At 25.3% G+C, this 18,552-nt stretch overlaps 5 non-coding genes across 5 annotated transcripts; 1 reads left to right on the forward strand and 4 right to left on the reverse strand.

Annotated features, from left to right (window-relative positions):
* Positions 1 to 3,836: 3,836 nt before the first annotated feature.
* Positions 3,837 to 3,908, reverse strand: Trnaq-uug. Its single transcript has one exon. It is a non-coding gene; the product is annotated as a tRNA-Gln (tRNA).
* A 7,171-nt stretch (positions 3,909 to 11,079) lies between these two features.
* On the reverse strand, positions 11,080 to 11,151 carry Trnaq-uug. The gene has a single exon. It is a non-coding gene; the product is annotated as a tRNA-Gln (tRNA).
* Positions 11,152 to 14,969: 3,818 nt separating this feature from the next.
* On the reverse strand, positions 14,970 to 15,041 carry Trnaq-uug. The gene has a single exon. It is a non-coding gene; the product is annotated as a tRNA-Gln (tRNA).
* A 1,742-nt stretch (positions 15,042 to 16,783) lies between these two features.
* Positions 16,784 to 16,855, forward strand: Trnaq-uug. Its single transcript has one exon. It is a non-coding gene; the product is annotated as a tRNA-Gln (tRNA).
* Positions 16,856 to 17,977: 1,122 nt separating this feature from the next.
* On the reverse strand, positions 17,978 to 18,049 carry Trnaq-uug. The gene has a single exon. It is a non-coding gene; the product is annotated as a tRNA-Gln (tRNA).
* Between the last annotated feature and the right edge of the window lie 503 nt (positions 18,050 to 18,552).

Here is an 18,552-nt window from a genome sequence, read left to right on the forward strand (position 1 = left end):
CTATGAAAAAAAAATGTTCATAATTTTAAGATTTTTTGGCTTGCAGTGTTAATTACTAATGAAAAATCTTGTATTCAATTTTTAAGGTTTTTATTCAAACATTCCAAACGATCATTATTTTATCGACATTTATAAAAAAAAAAAAAGCACCGTTCACTTAAATTTTTTATAAATAGCTCAGAAAAAGTGAAAATATTATTAAAACCTTGTGATACATAGTAAATGTTAAGGTAACATTATAGTTGGAAATTTGAAGTACCAACGACGGTTCTTCATTTTTAAATTAATCAAAATAAGAAAATGGTTTATCTTAAAAATTAATCAAATTTTTTTGATTATTTTGAAAAGTACTAAGAATTTTCAATATTGTTTCTACTCCAGAATCATATCTAAATCTAATCTTCTATCGAAAATCATCATTTATATTGTTAACCGTATAAACATATTATACAAAAAGCGCATTTTAAAATCAATACTCAATTCAATGCTCCGCTCAGAATCTAAAGTTATTTATAAGAAAAACTACACGGAATTTAATTTTAAGCAATTTATATTAAAACAGGTAAGTATTTATAGTTTTCAAGAAATATAAATATCTATAAAAGTATTAACATATAACGAGAATTTATAATATTTAAAATAGATAATAACAAGATTCGCGATATTACAGTGGAATATTTCTTCGTTGCAATAAGAAACACTTGCGAGGAACGTCTCATAAAGCGATGATTAAGTTTTTTCTCGGTAAAATTGTCTATTAATAAGCACGATTGTCCACGTACTTTTGATCGACGATGGACAGCATAATGATATGTTTTCCACGAATCGCGTTAATATAGAACTTTACTATAGAACACAACACGGGACCGGTCCGATCGCTGACACCGAGTCCGTCACAGAACACGGGACCGGCCGCAAGTCGGTAATAAATATATTATATTATCGTATACAAGAATAATATTATAGTTTCTTTATGATTAGAATTAAAATTAAATTTTTTATTTTTGGTCACTTTATATGCCAGAATCTGCATGCATAATACTAATACAGTATATTATACATTTTAAATATCAATAGACAATAAATATATTGTCATACACACTGCACACAAGTCAATAAAATAGCAAATAATAGTAATTTGCTTATAATATAGTTAACATTTTTATAATAAATGGTCCACCTTATGTATCTAACAAAGATCTTTTAAAATATTTTGACTCTACATAATATGTAAATGAACACTCAGAAAAGTAGGGGCTAGTAGAAAAGTAAATATTTTTAACTATGATTTTTTTTAAAAATAAATAATAGCTAGATTTTTACATTTCGGACTTTGTTATCCAAACACTTTTTGCTATGACTTCACGAGATTGGATAAAAAAAAAGTCCGGAATATAAAAAGTCTAGTTATCACTAATGATATTAGCTATGTAATACATTTAATTTGTTTATTAATATCAATAGCTATAAACCGCAAGAATCAACGATAAACGAATGCATACAATGATAGAATTCGACTCCAATATCTCAGATGTTGAGGAATAATTAATATCTACATCATTATATCAGAATTCAGTAGGTTTAATAGACTTTTAAATGTTTTTATTCTATTTTATTTTATATTGAATAGATTAATATTATTTTAAAAGTAAATTTACTCAGTCTACATAAATAAATACATTTGATCAAAATAACATACAAAATATATAAAATATTATTTTAGCAAGTTATAAATAATAATTTTGGTGTATTTTAAAATGTAAATGTAAAATATTATTATGCTAAATATTCAAAGTGCTAAAATTGTACCTATAACATAAATAATTTAAAAATTTAAATTGAAAAGCATTTTTAAATTTAAATTTGTATGTTCATTTGAACGTATTGAAATGGAAAATATGTACTTTGCTTAACATTACAAGTTGTTTTTACAAACCTATTCAAAATTAAATGTACATATTAAGTATTAAAATATATATTAAATGAATAATGGGTTAGAATTACTAAGTACCTAAATAATAATAAAAAAAAAAAATACTTTCTAAGTTTGCGGGATGTTTTTATTGATATTTAATACTGTAGCGCCATCTAGTGTATTGGCTTTACAAACACTATGCGCATTGATTAAGTGCGTTGTATTTAATCAACTGCTTGCGCGCAATAAACATGATTTCATTTTTATCTGATAACTTTAATTCTCAATAATAATATTCGTATTTTAACGTCGAGTTGTATTACAACTCTTATCAATAATCAACAAACACAATACTTCCTATGTTACAGTAAATTATACAAAACGTGTGAAAATATCTGAAGATGCACATTAGGTATAATGAAAATATAAATGTATAAATATTATAAGTATAATAAGTATTGTAATGAACTAATAATATATTTTGTTATATTGCATGTGACTCATATGAGTATTGTACACCATTGCGGAGATATAACGTTTTAGCAATATTGTGTGTGTGTATTTATTATATTGTCATGTATAAAGTATTTTACACCAATAAATAATTGTAACGTGTAACAAAATAAAATAATAAAAATATCGTAATTTCTAATAACATGTTTAATACAGTGTAGATATTTTAAGAAGGAAACGACTCACCTGATGTATCGGAAATGAAATCCTCAAAAAAGTCGGACGGGTGACACGACCAATCCTCGCCGTTCGAGACATACCGCGGACGTATATAAAGTCAATGTTATTATAAATATCAGTGTTTATAAATATTACGTGTAGCTATTGCCTATTCCAACTATTGGTTACTCTGCAGCCACCTACTACCTGATGGGTTATTACAAGTTTATTACTTTGGAAAAAAAAATCTAAAATAATATTATAATATACATTAAATCATAATTATACGTCGCGTCGCGGTCGTCGTCCGATCATCTCGATGACGGTATCTTGTCGAGTGATGAACACTAAGTGTTCACTGACACTGAGTGTCGGATCGAAAATAAATTTACCTTTGGATTAATACATGAATTGGTATAGAGGGAGGAAGTACCCAAGGGAAAACCACCAACAATAAAGACGCGTATAGTTTATTGTTGTTACGAGCATAAAATTCGCCGATAAAAAAAAAAATGTTAAATTTGACTATTTTGTGGTGCACATAACCATCATGATATTATATACCTTTAAAATATTAGATACACTATAACCTTAGGCCATTGTGTAAAAACGTTTTCTGCCGAATAAGATAATAAAACAGTCTTTTAGGGAACGTTTATACTAAGTCACCTACTATTTATTTGAATGCATTATAATATTATCTACTATGTAGGTAGTACACCAACAATAATCGGCATTCGGTATATGTTACTCACGCGTTTATTATAGGTTCAAAGTCATCACAATCACATATCATCCAATCGTTGGCTATACACGTTTAACGATCCACACACATAACGCTTACGATAATTCTTTTCGGAATGAACGAGCGTGAGATTTATAGTATATTAGTATGCACAATATTGTGAACGATCTTCGGACGGAGACGGTTGATAACTTGATAGTTAACTTCTCAAAGTCGATAAGTATTTTGTAGTAGATATCTACTACATAACTTGTAAGCTGATGCGGTAGTCTACATAGTCTATGTTTATACTTTGTCTTAAGTAACTACTTCTAGTATTACTCTATACTACATATTTGTATGTATAACATAAAATTAGTTGTGGACAGTGTAAAATATTTTGAAACCGCGGCACGTTGTCTAGGTTACCAACAATGAATAAATAAAATTACAGTACATGGTATTTTTAAATATTATATTATAAACAAATAAATGAAATTATTAGAAAAAAATTGCAAAAATTATAGGTCCCACCGAGATTTGAACTCGGATCGCTGGATTCAAAGTCCAGAGTGCTAACCATTACACCATGGGACCGAGATGATCGACAGGAGAAAATAGGGTTATTTAAGTCCATTATTACGTTAATTTATAACAATATACTAAGTAGTACTATTTTTATAATTTATTCTGTGGTAATAATGTAATATCAGTACTTTTATTGTGTATCTACCTATCTGAAATGTTAATTTTTTTAGTCATATTCTAATTTCCATTACCTGCAAGTTACAAGATCTATATTTACTAATTTAAAATATTTATATAAAATATAGATAATTCAGGTAATTGTATGATGCTATAGTATACTAGAATCAGTAGAATCATTAAATTACTGTATTGTTTACATTGCCACATTGGTACGATATGGTACTTAACTACTTAATTTAAGTTTCAAGTATTGAAGTATTCAACTATTTTGATGCATGTAGAGATGTTAAATCTAAAGTAGGTAATATAGGTATATTATAAATAAAGACCGGATTTAATTGCACTTAAAAATATGCCAAAATTGCAATGAAAATAATACAATAATTGCATAATAAAATTATATAATTGATTCAAAAAATGTACAAATTGCATTATAAAATTTCTTAAAATATTACAAAATGTATAATTATTATTTATTTTCTTACAAACATGATAGACATTTACAAATTATAAAAATAAAAAAGTTCTTGAAAGTATTCAATAATTAAAATTTATTATTTACTTATGATTCTCTATATTTGTTAATTTTAGATGGAGCTTTTAAGAAGGCTTTTTTCCTAAAATAAATAAATAAAATATTCAAAATTGTGAACATTTATAAATTAATACCGTTGTTAATTTATTTATTTATGTCGGATATAATTCACAATTTTTTTCTAATATTCTGTTAACTGCATGTACCAAACACGGGATATGAATTAATTTTGGATAAAATAATACTATAATAAATTATAACATTTAACAACAACATTTAAGGGAAATAATCATCATATTACTATTTTTACTCAAATTGATGGTGAGTAAACATTAGTAATTGTTTTAGTATTACATAGGTACTTGTAAAATTGAATTGAATTTTTTTTTTATTCATAAACATAGGTTATTCTTACTTAGAATACATTTTTTTATAAAATTTTATTGTGTTTTAAATTATATTTTTTCAGTTTTAAATTTATATGTAATTTGATAATACCGTATAATTTTGAAAGATATCTCAAAACAAAAAAATTGATTTATTTTTCAATCAAATATTATACAAATATATAATATAATTTATAAATATTATTTCAGAAATCAAAAATGTATATTTAAAAAAAAAAAAAATTATTTACCAAAAATACTTGAGTATTTTGTTTTCTTTAATTTTGTATAACATTCTGAATGATTATATTTTAATAAATACTTAATAGACATTAGTATATTACTCGTATTTTCTCTACTCGAGCACTATGAATATAACCAATAATTATTGTTTAGTATCAGTTTATACGTTTTTTTTTTTCTAGTAGTTACGCCAAATAAGTAGGTAATTAAAAAAACGTTTTACTCATGTACCTATACGTTTAATGGAGAGGGTATAATTTGCCGCATAACGGCGGATATCGTGTAAATCCGTCTCTGGCATACCAAAAAATATAACATGAAAAAATAGAATCGTTTTTCATATGTGTACAAAACTACAAAATTATATAACATCGATTTAGAATTTAACTCTACTCGAATCTACTACTCTACCAGTGACCCACTCAAAACCTAAACCGTCACTGTTGGTACAGCGGAGCGATTTATCCACTTGCCAGGGTCCGCGGAAGGAAAGCGCAGGCCCATGATGTCTAAGGCGGAATTTTCTTAGTCAGGCAGAGCCGTATTTTGTAAAAATTTAATTATTTTATTTTCATTTAGCCTCGTACGGTACCTATACAGTATATTGAAATTAAATTTAAAATAACGTATTATGTACAAACATCAACTATACGTAGCTGTTATTCTAATTATTTACTGGACAGTGGACGTGAACAATTCAATCCTTATTGAAATTAAATAATTATTATATTTCTACATTTATAATTTATAGATTAATAGTATAATGACAAAAAAAAATCAATATCGGTAGTGTACAATGTCGTACTATAACGCGACATCTGGCCGACCCGCGATTGTCATCACTCATGATCCGAACGAGGACCGCTGCACGCTGGCCACTGACGCTTTCGTATTGGGCACTCGGCCGTCGCCGGAGTGACTGCCGATTCTGATCACCACGGCTGCGGCCCAGACGCCCTTGCCAGCCCCGGGCTGATGTCACCGCCGGTACTGGACGAACAGCGGACAGCGGTCGTATGCCGACACGCGCGGCCTGTGCATGTCTAGTGGACGGAATTGGACGGCTATTTTTCTTCCTCGATTGACGTGTATACATTTTATATTCATTCTTCCACTTAAACGTGTATGTCGGCTGATTTTAAAATTGAAAAACGTCAAATTTAATAAAACCTAAGTACGAATTACACACGTAAGTGTAATAGATACACCGTACGGCGTACGGTAGTATACAATATATATATACATAACATTGTATATACGTATACACATATTATCATAATAACACTAGTGCTTCTACATATTATGTTGGTCTGCTTATTTTTTATATTATATTAATTATACGCGAATCGAAATATAGATAGGTTTATCACTTCCTAAAATCAGTTGTGCCAATGATATTATACATTTTAAATTTAACATTTTCGACTGTTAGCTATGGGTTTTCAAGTTATTTTTACACTAATATATTTCTTCAGATTGTATTAATTGAGAAAAGATAATAAAACAATAAAAACCATACAATATGTAAATCAGCTAGGTATTCATCTAACTAATATCTATTGTTATTAAATGATAAAATGTTTATAATATATTAATTACCTATTAAAAAGTATCTTATTTGAACTAATTCAACAATAGCTATGTTGGCATATTGCCTATATACGATAAACATTTATTTATTCAGCTCAATATATTATAACCATATGATTATTGTTTAATTTTATATTATATATATTATATGAATTGAATAATCAAATGTCACTTGGTATACCTACTATGATATTATTTAACTCGTTTTTTATACAAACCATTAAGACAGAAGTTGATTTTTTTACTACGGGAGTCGGTGCCTTGGACTGTGAAATCTTGAAGTTTGTTTTAGGTGTTACCTATATAATAATTAAATGTATATACGTATATATTAATTTAATTGTTTTAAAGTTATATGAACCGTTATAACAGAAGCATATTTATTACCATAATGCTTAATATTCTTTTTATGTTTTTACATAAAAATTCGTCTCGGAAACGATTTGTCCAATTTTACGTTTCACCTATATTTATAATAAAAAATTACAAAAATGAATGTGTACCATGATTTTATTATAGATGTTTTATATGAACTTGAAAAAGATGATTTGTGTGTGCTTCGGTGAAATCACTAACTTCATATTCTGTTTCCATCTCATCCTTTAAAACGCGATAAAGTAATCAATATTTTAATAATTTAATACTGTACAATATTTATTACGAATAATACATACATCGAGTTCTAAATGAAAAATTGCTTCAAAAGAGTAATATTTTTGACAAACTGGTTCCTCGTGTATTTTCAAAATCGAAATTTTAGTAGTTAAATCAATAATCTAAATGATATGATTAAATTTCAACGTTTGAATGTAGCTATATAGCTATATACATAATATGATAGAACTATAATACAGAACAGCAAACTTATCCAATTTTTATGTAATGTCTGTTAAATGTTTGAAAAATATGAATAATATGTACTGCATCATCGGTAATAGGTTTCACATCAAAAATCTCAGATTAATTTATAACCTTGTGATATTTTTCCGAATATCAAATTATTAACAAATTTTTTGATAAGCATCATCATAATGAGATCTATAAGACTGCAACTTTTTATTTTTAATGAATATCAATAGTTGTAGTATTCGAACAAAAATAATATATAAAAAGTACAAAAATCAATTGTTATATTCCATGGTTACGTAAAAGTATATAGGATTATTATATTAAAACCATCATGAACGAGGAACCAAACGTATTACATTTATTTATATGAGACGTTTTGGCGGATACAAATATTATGTTAAACGGACATTATTTAATACCGAAACATAGAGACAAGAGAATGTAGAGGGTTTAAAGCTAAAATAATTTCATTCAATTACAATGTAGACAAATATATTACCTTACTCTTGCATTTTTTTCATTTGATACCTACATACATTTAGTAGGAATTTAAATCATATTATTTATGTTAGTATATTTATTATATATAGAGTAGTCATATGATGGGTCCATGGACAGACTTATACATTGTAAAGAGCGTCAAACAATGTATATTTAATCTCAAAATGCGATTAGGAAAAGTCTTAGAAAATTATATTTATGAATCATCTATATAACTTATAGTAAATTATGAGGTGAATAAGTGATTAGCGAATCATACAATTTTACATACAAAATAAGATGTGAAGTAAACATTCTATTCCCCAGAAAATTATTGAAAAAACAATTAGTTATTTACAAATATATAGAATCTATATATATACAATACACCAGTATGTTTTAATTAATCAGTAAATCATTAAAACCTGATTTTAAATGCGATTTAATTATGTATTACTATAATAGTTCCAAAAAAAACTTCATACAGTAATACGAATGTAAAACATTGTATTTAAATAACAAAAATTTCGAATTTATTAAAAATATAATTTTAGGTTAAGTGATTAAGTTATATATATAGTAGATATAGTATTAAATAAGAAGTTATAACACAAAGTTCAAACAAACGAAATAAATAATTAATGTTCTAATAATCAATATAATATAAAATTAATTATTTCATAAAATATACGAACCATTATGACATTATATGTACTACACGTGTAAAATAAACTTTTTTAAATTTTATTTTTTTGTACGGGAAATAAAAAATTCAAAATATTGATATAAAACGAAAGGCCGGCGGTTTCATGTGCAAGCTAAACCGTTTTTACAGGCATCACAAGCAATCTTCACATGTTCACTTTTAAAAATACGTAAAATCAGTTTTTACGACAAAATTGTCAAAAAGTGACGAAGGCCGATAAAATAAAATAAATAAATCGAAGATTCAAGTAAATCGTTTCGGCAATAATTACTGTCAATGTGTGTAATATTTCGGAGTTCAAAAACATATCCCTCACCCCGAAAACGTGTAAACAAGTTTTTAGTGGACTCATCACGTAAGTATACTAAATTACTAAATAGCCATATAGATACATATTCGCGCGTTTATGATGATTAACAGATTAAAAGTAATACCTATTATAGTATTGTATCGAGTACAGAATAAGACGCATATATATATTTTATTCTGGAATGAGAATAAAAATTAATTCTATGTTTTGGAATAAATTATGTTTTTTTTTATTTTTTTTATAAACGTTCCATATAGTATACGGCTGAAATAAACAAAAATTGATTATATTATTTGCATGAGCTATTAGCAACCGTTACTATTTAAAGATTAAACCAATATTCTATTCTAAACAATCATTTGTCATATAGCAAGTGTAAATTAATCAAAATTCTATACCATATAAATATTTTATCAGTTATATTAAATCAAATGTTGATGAATAAAACAACTTTTTTTAAGAAAACCACTGCGATAGACGAAAGGTGCTAATTTTATATTTTTACCAGGGTAAAAAATATACTGGATTCGAGGCTGTGTATATAATAGAATAAATTAATATTTACAATTAGAATAATCTTACGAATAATAAGATATGGATACTAACCCCAATGAAATATTTATACCATTTTTAAGAAATTCCGTATTATCTATTTACAATGTATAAATTATAGTATGAACAGTATTTAAAGTATCTTTAAACTTAATTCCAGAAATATTAAACGTCTTCAGCCCTGGATTATACCATCTAACTATAAATCAATTTATTAGTTAACAACATTTTAAATTACCACATATCTTAACGTAATGCTGAAAAATCAAACAAAAACTATTGTTACAGTTTTAAGAAATATTTACAGTATATAATATATTACTAATTATTAATTAGGTAATACACAAAATAATATATTATGAGTAAGTGTATAAAATAACAAAATACTCAAAATAGTAGATACATGCCTAATTTTTTTTAATAAGAAGAAGAATACTGAATAGGTTATAATATTATAACTTATAATATATAAGTATAAAATAATTTAGGGATTATTATTTATTATAGGTTCAACTGTTAAAGTATTTTTATACAGTAATGGTAAATTCCCATTTTGCTACCGTGTACCACTGCAATGAGCTTATTTTTTTCGATGATTTTTTTTAAATTAAAAATTACCTTTGTTATTTAATTAAGTTTTCAGTCAACAAAATGCATAACTAAGTATCTATTACACAATTATAAATAAAATTACAAGTTAATTCGAGTATTTTATTATTATAATTAATAATAAACAAGATTAATTCAAAATTGTTTGTATATACTTAGTTTTAGTTACATAATTAGCAATGTTATATACTAGATGTCTAGATGTCTATAGAATATATAGATACCTTTACGGCTATATCTATATGAGACAACGGACAAGTTGGTCAACAGTAAACAATTTATTAGATACCGATTGGTAATTACATATCTTTTAATCTTTATAATATTGTAATTATAAAACATTTTAGTATATGATCCAATAATCTTATCTAAAACCTTAAGGTTTAGGTATCGTTTATGTATCTATAATGGCTAATACCTATATCTGTTCACACCCAAGTATTCACCTAAGAATATAGGATTCATTAATTTATTATGCATATGGTTTTATTTTGTTTATTACTGCAATCGCATCACGTGTACTTACACAAGTTATACGTATACATATCAAACATCAATATAAATCCATTATTTTATTTTTATAATGTCATAACTCATAATATACATTTTACGATTACATAAACATTAAACATCAAGCAGCTTTTCATGTGAATATTATTATTTATTATACTTAGTAATTATATCATTATTACCTGTATGATTGTAGTTGTAGAAGACTTCACTTTATAAAATAAAAAAAATTCATGATGTGGTAAAAAAAAATAAAATAAAGTAATAGGAAAAAAAATCAAAAAATCAGAAGGTTCCACCGAGATTTGAACTCGGATCGCTGGATTCAAAGTCCAGAGTGCTAACCATTACACCATGGAACCGCGATGTTTGAAGTATGAAAACATGATTATTTGTTTTATTAAAAAAGGGTCGGTAGATTAAACTTAAAACGTTAACTTAGAGGTAGACCGTACAGTAGTATGTATCATTATAGATAGGTACTAATCTGTTTATTTAAAATAAACTAAATTAAATGGATATTTTATTTATCAGTACGTTACTACGTGTCTATGTTATTATAAATACCACTTCAGTAGTAGCTAAGATCTGATGAGTACCACATTGAGTGAATATTGGTGTATAATAGGTATAGCCATACAATATACCAATATGAAAATATTATATTTTGTTAATTTTTACATATTTACAAAGTTTTCAGCATATTACCTACTATATACTTATTTTTGATTGAATTATTTATAATTTTTTTACAAATCCATGCATTCCTATGTTTTTGTGTCATCCAGTGTTGAGTTTAGATAATAAAAAAAAAATTGCATCTAACACAAATTAAACGAAAATATGATTTTTTTGTCTATAACTTATATAAATATTAAGGTAAAAAGAAATATTCTATGATTCTATATTTTTTTTAAAACGTATTAAAAAATTAATAAAGTAATATGTATCTTTGTTATTATGCTTAATTTAATATATTATTTATTATTTTATTATATTGGTATATTATGATTTAAATAAATAGCTAATATTTATGAATGTTTTGAATATACTTCTCACCTTGTTGGTACACGTCTTTAATAGCGTTACCATCAGATTCAATGTTTTTAAGAAAATGGACTTTTTTCAGACTCTATAATATAATGGTTATGGTTTGGTAATACATTATAATAAACTCTATGTTTTTATATGTTATGTTCAATTAAAAATAAAAGGATAATAAATTAATAAGTTCTTAGTCCTATGTTATAGTTAACTGTAATAGGTAAAATAATTATTTAAAATATTTTATAAGTTTTTCATTTTATTCTGTTTGTACAATATTAACTTTTTAAATAATGTGTAAAAATACATTGCCTCCGCGAACTCCGCAAACTTATAATATAATGTTTGTATCGGTAATGTTTATACTTAATTAAATATATTATATATATTTATAATGTTATTATTATCATTTATCAGTAAGTGCATTGAATGTTTACACAATCGCCGCTCGGTTGTTAGTATCTTTATCGGGCTTGGGCAGTCAGTAGTGGTAGAGGTCTATATTTGTTGCAGATCATTATTACACTGCTCACACATCAAGCGGTATCTGGATATTCACCACGGAAAATCTGTCGTCACGTCGGATACTAATTATTCCTATTAATCACATTGTTCTATCGAAAATGCGACTCTACTAGCCTCTTTATGATGTAAGCAATAAAAAAAATAAAATACATAACAATAATATTTGTGTATATGGTGAATCTATAATAGAAATATATTCCTTTAATTTATAAAGGTTTCTTTTAATGAAATCTGTTCTTATGCGTGTCTTATATTTAATAATATATAAAATATTTACTATAAATTATAATATATAGAGTAGTTTCTGTAGTACAGCTTCTAGCGTAGATAATACAAATTTAAGTTTCGCGACGTATAACAATAAACATAGAAATAACGCCCTACACGACGTGTACTGATACTTAATTTTCTATCTAATGTGTAACTGTGTAGGTAAGTCTTCCCGAGTGGTTTATACTGCAAAAGTTGAAAATCAAATGAATTAATATTAACGTATTTAACCATAACAATTAACTAAGTAAGAGTATCGGGTAGAATGGTCGATCGGAGAAGGTTATCTGTATAATAATAATTGTAAAATATTGTTGTATATTATATAAGTATAATTATTTTACAAAATTATAATAATCATAGGTCTAATGGTGATTTATATAGCAAACAATTTATATAATTAATATTATAATATTAATTATAAATAGTATAAACGATGGAGAGACTATGTTGCCAGTATTATGATATGTTGTGGGAATTAGTTTACTATGGGACTATCAACAGATCACGCATTATAAACTGCATAGTTTGAGTGTGTCATGATAAAAATATAAAAATAATAATGCCAATAACAATTATGATTAAATAGCTAGTTCATATTTAATTGTGTTGTTGACTATAATATACGTAATTTATTTTATATGATATAATGTATATATCATAATCATTCATTGTATATAACTTTGTCTAATTTGGCTATAAGTAAATGTTGAAATTTCGTATGAATTTGAAATGGAAATAATTTATTTTTTGATCTGTAGATAGTAAAAATCTCTTTCATCAATATCCTATTAATGTGTGTAGTCGGACAAGTCGTATTTATTATATTACAATATTATTAGTGACAATTTATCAGTAATTTCGCGGGTCAAGTAAAGTATTGTAGTACCGGTGCTATACCTGCTATTACTCGTTTCAGCTGGGTTGATAAAATGCTCATTATAAACGCTTAAACCAGCGGTTTCTAAAATGTGCGACACGGCGTCCCAGGGCGCCGTAGCGTCTTTACCGAGGCGTCACAATGCTAATCGTTATGTTATCCAAAAATAAATTTAAAATGTTCTATTCATTATTTTATATAAATAAATGGTCATTGGTTTTATTAGGGGTGTCATAAGAAAAATTTGGTTCCAAAAGGGTGCAGCAAGACGAACAAGTTTGGGAACCGCTGGCCTAAACAATTAATTTTATTTGTTCAATAATCATTCGGGAATAACTACAGTTTATATGATCCGATTTTGTTGTATGATCAAATTAATTAAATAAAAAAAAAGTCTTGATTACCGTGGTTACTAAATAGTATTACAGATATACAAATTACAAATACTAAATATTAACATCAGTCCCTAAATGCTACGATAATAATTTTCAATAAAAATGTAATTGTTGACAGACGACAGTTATATATACCTATCTAATTTTAATTCATATTTGAATTTATAATTTGTATTTTATAGGTACTTGAAACTCAAACTTACATTTATTTTATGTCATCAAACGTGACCTATGCATATCATAAGAATCAATGATTTTGATATAGTTTATACTGTTTATAGGTACTATTATAATCTATAAAAATAATATAATAAATTATAACCTATATAGGTAATAAGTACTTTTTCATCTTATCCAAATAAATGTTGTTTAAGTTATTAAATGTTTATGTTATTTATGTTTATTTATGTTTATTTAATTTTTTTATATTTTAAGTTTGATATAAAAATTAAATTCTAAAAAGTTAAATATACATGGGCAGTTTTAAATATTTATGAAATAATTAAAAATTATATAAATTTTCTGAGAAAAGCATTTTATATAAAAATTACTTTTATTTATTTTTTATATCTATTAAAAATTAATTATTGCAATCTATACATACTACAGAGCACAATAAGCAATTTTAATTGTATATTTGAAGTGATGGAAATAATAATTAAATTAGGAAGACATTCGGTGTAGTATAATTAAACTTATTTATAAAAATATTTAAGCCCTTGTAAATTTAAAAATAAAAAAGAATATAGATAACATAATTATTAAATAAACTTATCAAAAGTACTTGAATTGTTTTCATGCTTCGTAGCTTCGTAATTATGGTAAATATTATAATACTTTATATTTCCTATACATATTGGCTAAGTTAAGAATACATTAAACTAAAATCAAGAAATATAGTAAAAATAAAATAATACAATTAATATAAAATTACATTTTCCATTTAAAATGTATATGATATTGTATTAATTTAGCAGAAAACATTGGTAGAAAAATTTTATTGTGATAAAAGAGTTATTTTTTTCACTGCGTTATATTAAAAGTCTTGAAATATACAAAAATTCATAGGTCCCACCGAGATTTGAACTCGGATCGCTGGATTCAAAGTCCAGAGTGCTAACCGTTACACCATGGGACCGCGATGATTGTTGATGGATAACGTAATTATTTGTTTCAAAAGTGAAAAGGTAGGTTAAACTTATAAAATATTAAGTTACAGTTAACTAATACTAATATATCTGTGTCTATTTAAAATAGATTAAACCTGGTGAACCTTTATTTAACAGTGCAGTGCTAGAACTTACTAATGTAATGGCTATACTTGCTGTTTATACATCCAAAGACTCGAGTACTGTAAGTACTTGTCATGTATACACAAAAATGTAATGTATATAATATGTATTTTATTAATTTTGAATATTTATTAAGTTTTCAATATACATTTCTGATCATATTCTCATTTAAATGATTTATAGGTAATTTATTATCTGATTGGCCACCAAAGTTTGATATTTGTGTAAACGTAGTGTAATATTTCTAATAATAATTTAACGTTTCTAAGATATATTTTTCGAGATTCTGAATAAATCAACATTTATATATTTTTATTTATATAAGGTCTTTTAAACCTAAAAATAAAGTGTTACTAATGGGTTACTCGTCCTATCTTTTCATGATGTCATCAAAATTAAAAAATAAGCTTATACATACCTATATTTTTTGTAAAAACAGTTGCAAATCAAAAATATTTTTTTTTTCTAAATAACATGGTATTTTATATATTAGATACTGAAAGATGAAAGTATTGGTTGGAAATGTATTCGGTACTTTTAGGAGGTCAAAATAAAAAAAAATCGGTATTTTTTTTAAATAATTAAGAGAAAATTAAAAATAGTTATATGAGCATTTGTTAAAATTATAATATAATACAATTATTAACATTATTGTTTAGTAATATTCGTTATAAAAAAGTATGTTTTCACTCAGAAATGTTTATCGTTGTGTATATGAATTTATCATTAAATTTGAATACTAAACATCCATTACAGTGCCATTAGACGTAATAAAATATAAAAATTATAAAATGTATTTATTTAATTTATTAAAATAATATTAAGTTTTACAATAAATATATTTTGTATAAAGCAATATATTAAACGATATTATGTTTAAACAAAAGTTGAAAACGATTCATCCGTGAGTTAACACCACGTAATATAAAATATAAACATATTAAAGGTTTATTTAAAACATTGAAAAATATCATAACTATTTCAATAAATCACATATAAATATCTTTAGCCCTTATTAAAAAAATATAAAAATAACGTAATTTTATTAAAATCATTTACAGATGAAGAGTTCCTTATTATAAAATTTCATAATATTTACTAATAATATAGGAAGTATTAATATAATTTACATACAACAAATATAAATTTCACGATTTCAATAAAACTAATATATGACATGGATGTATTATAAAATATAAATAGGTACTATAATTTTGTATAATATATGCCAATAATTATCTACATTTATATATTTAACAATTAAACCTATACTATGTTATATTAATATAGAAAACTCTATTATTTTATTTTCCAGCAAAATATTAGTTAGATCTACTTAGTAATTAGTAATCACTATTATATGCAGTATGCACACATGTAAACAATTCTTATACTTGAAAAATTGCCTATACTGAACTCCTTAAAAACGATTAGTATTTAGTAACAGTTAATTAACAATATAGCATACATGTATATATTATACATAATACATATATTGGTATTACTTAACCAGTAACATAGTGTTTGCAATTTAACCTACCTTTTCATTTTGCAACAAATAATTATGTTTTCTAATACTGGTCATCGCGGCCCCATGGTGTAACGGTTAGCACTCTGGACTTTGAATCCAGCGATCCGAGTTCAAATCTCGGTGGGACCTATCATTTTTGTAATATTTTAAAATTTTATTTTTAGCGTTGTAATCTTTATGAAATAAAATAAGTGTATACAGTTATTTTTAGATTTTAATGTTTGGTAGACTGTGGTTAGTCATACCCGCGCACTCTGTTGAACTTTTTCTCATTAGTTGGTTGAAGTATCATTTGAACGACCTTTATGATTTATCTATATTTTAAATGTTTTAATTTATATAATACTTATAAGCCTAATGATTAGGTTAATTCCACAGCTATTTTATTTTTTTTTGTAAAATTTGAATGTGGATATTGCGCAATGTATGCCTTTAATCACAAAATTCGATGAATACAATTTATTGAATTTATTTTACCAATGACTAACGAGAATTAAAAATATAAAATAATAATATAATGTATAGCTGTAATATGCTATACTCGTATGTATTAGTATTATAGTTATAATTAATATTATTACTATTATCTTTATTATTTATAGCTTATATACTTATATAGGTAATATGTACTATGTAAATAAAAATGCTAACAATTTCAATAATATTATTATTTAGTTAGAGTTTAATATGAAAAACTGAATTAAGGATAAACAAAAATCAAAATAGGTCTTAATTGTCCAAACTCTAAATCGATGGTTGACAACGTTTTTAAAATCTTGGGCAATATTTAAAAATTAAAAAGTTCACGGGCCGTATCAAAAAAATTAAAATTTTAGTTTTATTTTATTTTAAAAATATTTAAATAATATGTAAAAATGTTACCACCGTCCATGGGGCGTTGGTTTCCGACTACTGGTCTAAATCAATCTTAAATATATAGCAATAATGTGAGTGTAAGATATTGTGTAATTCAACATTGTTAAGTGCATATCTGCAACCTCGTATTTTGTTGATAATGCATTTTTAAACTATTGAAGTGCACAAAATTCGAGCCATATTTTTTGATCAAGATTATTAATATTTTTTATGTGTGTAAAAAAAGAAATGTAATGTTTTATTTTTCTATAATATAGCATTAAATAGTACGGGCTATATGTTTTAGTTATTGTTGAGAATTTTTATAATAATTAAAATGTAAAAAAAAATAAACAGCGATTATAAAAATTGAAGAAAAAATTGCAAAAAATTAGTAGGTTCCACCGAGATTTGAACTCGGATCGCTGGATTCAAAGTCCAGAGTGCTAACCATTACACCATGGAACCGCGATGTTAACCTGTAAGAAACGAGTAGATTTAAGCAGATATTACAGTATGGCATATTAGTAAACACTACAAAAATTTTATAGTAATAACAGTCAACTTCAATAAGGTACGTCCAATTCTGATTTTGACATAATAATTTATTTCGACCAACTTAACCAACAAAGAAGCAAAATCTTTTTTTTATCTTAAGATTGGGGTTTAGATTTTGAATTTTAACATTAGTATCTACCATCTATTATCCAATATTTATTTATTTCCGGTGTGGGTATAAGCGATATTACAATAATATGGTATTTTGGGTAACTTTGCTAAGTTTAAACACAAAAAATACGTGTAAAACCGGTGTAACCAATCAACCCAATGTACCTTTATTTATGTTGACTAATAAACATATTATTTATTATTTATTTTATGTATATCAATTGTACAACTGTATTTACTATGTATTTAAATATTATTAAGTTATTTAGGTATATTAATTAAATAAAAAAACCATTTTTTAT

Source organism: Rhopalosiphum maidis, chromosome 2 (genome assembly GCF_003676215.2).
Source record: "Rhopalosiphum maidis isolate BTI-1 chromosome 2, ASM367621v3, whole genome shotgun sequence".
In the NCBI taxonomy this organism is placed as follows: Eukaryota; Metazoa; Arthropoda; class Insecta; order Hemiptera; family Aphididae; genus Rhopalosiphum; species Rhopalosiphum maidis.